General features: G+C 34.2%; 1 long non-coding RNA gene across 1 annotated transcript; it reads left to right on the top strand.

Moving 5' to 3' along the window:
• Positions 1 to 1,724: 1,724 nt before the first annotated feature.
• Positions 1,725 to 4,067, top strand: LOC119068062. The gene is made up of 3 exons (XR_005086087.1): positions 1,725 to 2,183; positions 3,164 to 3,167; positions 4,057 to 4,067. It is a non-coding gene; the product is annotated as an uncharacterized LOC119068062 (long non-coding RNA).
• The last annotated feature ends 826 nt before the right edge of the window (positions 4,068 to 4,893 follow it).

Here is a 4,893-nt window from a genome sequence, read left to right as displayed (position 1 = left end):
GATAAAAAAATCAAAAAGGGAAATATTTTTGGAGATAAAAAATTCACAGTTGGAGATATGAAATTCATAAAAGGAGTTAAAAACAATTAATATAGGAGATATAAAAATCAAATTTCGAGATAGAAAATACAATCTTGGAGATAATAATTTCGTTTTGGAGATAAATATTTAAATTTTGGAAATAATTAAAATAGTAAAAGAGATAAATTAATTGAAAATGAAGTTAAAAAACATAAAAGAGGAGATAAATATATATTAAAATGGAAATATTTAATTTAAAAAGGGAGATACCGAAATTAATAAAATGAAGATAAAATAAATTCAAAGTGGAGATATAAAATTCAAAAAATGGAGATAAAAAAATTAGAAATGGAAGTAAAAATCGAAGATAAAAAATTCGAAATTGCAGATAAATATTTAATGCGTTTACAATTGTGGAGCGGTTTGACAGATGGAAAGTTGGTTTCTTCGGCAAAGTTGTTGTCTGAAAGTGACCACACCACAGTGTACGCTTCTATGTAATAGTGACCACCCCCTCGATTTTTTTAACTTTTTGTGTGAAGCAGATGGAAAGTTGGTCTCTTCGGCAAAGTTGTTCGGTATTGAAACAGTGGTTGTGGTGTGGGGTGTAGAAGGGTACGGGTTTCACCAAATTGATGGTTTTCAACAAAGGGAAATGGAAAAATGTGTACGTGAAACGGAAAAATGTCTACGGGGAACGAGGTGTTTTTCGATAATAGGTGTTTAACACGCCGAGCGATCCGGCCCATTGCCCCGGAGCGAAGCGGAGGGCCGCAATGCGAGCCGGGCGCCGGAACGGTGTCGGTAACTTAGGTGTTAATTTTTTTCTCTCGCTTCGTCTAATAATTAGTCTGTGTAACTCATTGCAAATAAAAAGCGTTTTAACACGCCGAGCGATCCGGCCATTGCCCCGGAGCGCAGCGGAGGGCCGCAATGCGAGCCGGGCGCCGGAACTGTGTCGGTAACTTAGGTGTTAATTTTTTTTCTCTCGCTTCGTCTAATAATTTTTCCGGGGCAGAAATGTGCTGAAATTACTGCGACTGGCAGATGGAGTGTTTATTAGTCACAAACCCTTAAAGGGCCTTTTTACATAAAGCAAAGTCAGCTTTTAGTGACCATTCCCTCGAGCAGATGCAGAGTTAGTTTCTTCGGCAAAGAATTATTCTGTATTGAAAGAGTGGTTGTGTGGAAGGGACCAAAGTGTAAGCTATTGAGCTATTGTGTGTTACTGACCACCCCCTCGATTTTCGTATATCTCTTTTAAGCAAATGTAGAGTTGCTTTCGAACAGGTGTTTCTCAATAACAGGTGTCTGCCCGGTCTAGCTTGCTAGGATGCGACGTGGCACGAAGTGCCACGGGATGCAGACTAGTTATTGAAGAGTTGTAAGGTTGCAACTTCATTTCAGCTGCGGTCTGTTTTCTAGTTTTCGAACTCAAGGAAGATAAAATAGTTACAAATGTGAGTCGTTGTTCAAAATCCAGATACAAACCCTTGTGAATGGGTTAACACAATTCACCTTAATATCCATCTTAAGATATATAGTTCCACTGTTCTAACTCAAGTAAACAACTTGAAGCGCTGCAGGCTAATTTTTTAAGATTTTTCGATTTACCACTCATGTGTGCTAGATTCGTCTCTAATGATAACGATCTTCAACTTTTTTTTACAAAATCGAAAAAAGAAAAAAAAGTAAGATTTTGCGGTGAGGGTCAAACTTTAAAAGTTTAGGCTTTTTATAAAGTCGAACAACTATTACTAAAACCAATACTTTAAGGTATAGATTCTTAGAAATTTTATATTGTATCAATACAGTTAGAGACAATGCAATTTCAGGATGAATTTGCTTCAGCTGTTTTTAAGCTAATCCAAATATAAAAACAAAACTGTTTATAGGTTTCTTTCATCGTACAGTAAAAACCCAATGAAAGTATACTCAATAGGTGGGTAAATCCACGTATTTTGTGACAGTGATTTTTCTCTTTCACTCTCACAACATCACCACTGTATTGTAGCGATAGCGCTCTACAATATCCATTTTCACATTTGGTAACATGACTTACGGTGTGTTTTTTCGCATCTTCTTTGGTGCATATTCGTACATTGAAAAGAGACAAAATTCTGTTTTGGTAACATGACTTACGCTGGAATTTCCCAGGTATGGTCTAATGTCAAAATTTCTATGGAGTGTAGGAAATAGCAATTTCATATAAACAAACTCACCTTTCAATGATTTTAATTGAGAGGTGAATTTTTTAGATAAAATCGCTATTTCCTCCGGATTGTATGGACATTGGAAAGACTGACTCGAAGGAGTGACGAGAGCAATTTCCTCAATCTATTTTACATCATGAAAACTAAAAAGGTGTTTCATAAAAAGAGGCCCTAGAAACCAAAATGGTCCAGGGCGCTGAATATGCTGGATGCGGCACTGTGCCTGCCACTACAATTTTGCACAATTAGAGCGCTTGCTATGAAAACTGACTCAAGTTTCAAAAATTTGTATGCACATTACATGACGTAATAAAATTCAAAAAATGAGATAATTTTCACTAAATTTTGGAATTAAAAAAATTAATTTTGGAAATAAATAAAATAAAAAAGATGATAAAAAACTAAATTCTGAAAATGAAAAATTTAGTTTTGGAGATAAATGAATATATTTTACAGATAAAAAATTTAATTTTGAAGACAAATATATATTAAAATGAAAATTTTAAATTAAAAATTGGAGATAACGATATTACAAAAATGGATATAAAAAATAATTAAAATGAAGATATTAAATTCAAAAAAGGAGACGGTATGACTCCAAATTTAATTTTATTATCTCCTGTTTTTAATTATTTATCTGCAATTTCAAATATTTTATCTTCGACTTTTAATTTTATACCTCCACTAGCGTCGACAGCCGGGCTTCGCCCGGCATAAAATTGGCATATTGTTGTCCACCATTTGAGTGAAAAATGGCTGAAAAGAAGATTCTGAATTCAATAATATTTTTGAAAGAGTACAAACCATGATTTTCAGAATATAATTTTTAAATTTTTACATAGTATGCTGTCTAGAATTTTTTCAGGTCATTTGTATGACATATGGCCATAGTCTTATAGCCGAAAACATTTAAGCACAAGGACCGTAAGCGTAGTCTTATTAAAAATATTGCAATAAAATGCATAAATATAAATTTTCAATATTTTTGTGTTTTATTTAAGTGATGGTCATATATTACACTTAGATTTAGTCTTATTAATCGTCTTTCAAAGGTTTTTTTCCCGAAAATAAGTAAAATAAAGACGCCAAATCGCTGAAATATACTTCAAATGAACATGAGTACGTGCTCCAAAGTATGACAAATGGCAGAAACATATCTAACGTTGACATCGGGGGTTACTGCTTTTGATAAAAATTAAATTTATAAAAACCAAGCGATTTTGTAGCCTTTTTGACTTAAGCCCTAGTTCATCAAAACTCTCATGAAGTTCTGCTCTGCTAATACATAAAAATAAAAAATTTCAGAGGCTGACGACGTCACAGACTGATTTTCGTAGGTTGAGGTAAAACACACAATGCGCACAATTTAATCGGCGTCTCAAATCACAAAAGCATCAGAATTAAAGATTTGTTAAAGTAGTATAATAGCTACAGAAATACGGAACGAAAAGAGTGATGACAAAAGAGTAACAGTTATAAGGAGATTACGATTCAACCAAGGTGACTCTCAAGCACACTGAGTTGATTTTCGGCCTCAAAATTTTGAAAACAATCGGTGTGATATTGCTAGACAGCTGCCTTGATTTAACTTTTAATTATGGGAGCAAACTTGTATTTGCTCCATTAGAAAAACATAATATAATATTATAATTTCCAATTTTCCGACAACTTAAAAATTACTGCTGACGCTACCCTTTTCTAAATACCTGCAATGTATGCGTTATATTCAAGAAATCAAAATATTTCTACGTGGATCTCTTAACGCAAACACAAATATGGTTATTTTAAATTGAATTTGTTCTTCGATCGGAGAAGGGCTTAGCATAATCTAAAGTTACTCTAGGAAGGAATAACAATATAATTTAGACAATTCAATTAAATGTGAACCACGCATTCCAGCGATATAGTCCAGGTCGATATGTCGAAAAAAATGCTTCCGTGCGATTAATGTATTAAGAAATTTTCTTTGTCTTATGTTGTTTGTGATACAAGATACGTTGCTATAATTTGGGATGCTAATTTAAGTGTTTCAGTGGGTAAGTGTTATGTTTAACGTAATAGCATAAGGAAAAACTTGAATGTAGCTTTCGAATGACACCACTTTTATGAAAATTGGAAATGGCCAGTGAAAATGGCCTCAAAGTTGATGAATTTCCCGGACACATTTTGGGAGAAACCTAATACCAGCTCCATCCCGACTTCCCAAAAAAAGTTCTTCCATGAAATATCGGCAATGAGGCATATTTACCAGAACTGAAGACATTTTTCAAAAAAATATTGTATTTTCGGAGATATTCAACTTCAAAGGTTTTCAAATGAATGGCTTTTCCGGCTTTTACATATCGACCTGCACAAATATCGTAGGTTATTTTTGGAACTAAAGAAAACCTAGTCAACACCACGATGGAATCTAACTATAAATTTAAAGGCTCACTTATAAAATCATCTTCAAGGCTGTTTTAAACGTCATCCACGATGCGAAACTTCAGTGACGGTAATGACGCCTGTTCGTTAAATGAGGAATATTTGATTTTCCCTTTGCCGTACTTCACAGTTTTATAAAGAGTAACTGGTGCACCGAGATGTAGCGAGGTGTAGCAAGGTGCAGCTAGGTGTAGCGTCGTGTAGCGAGATGTAGCAAAATGCAGCAAGGTGTAGT

This window comes from Bradysia coprophila (assembly GCF_014529535.1).
Source record: "Bradysia coprophila strain Holo2 chromosome X unlocalized genomic scaffold, BU_Bcop_v1 contig_173, whole genome shotgun sequence".
Lineage (NCBI taxonomy): Eukaryota > Metazoa > Arthropoda > Insecta > Diptera > Sciaridae > Bradysia > Bradysia coprophila.
This window is presented reverse-complemented; position numbering and strand designations above follow the sequence as displayed.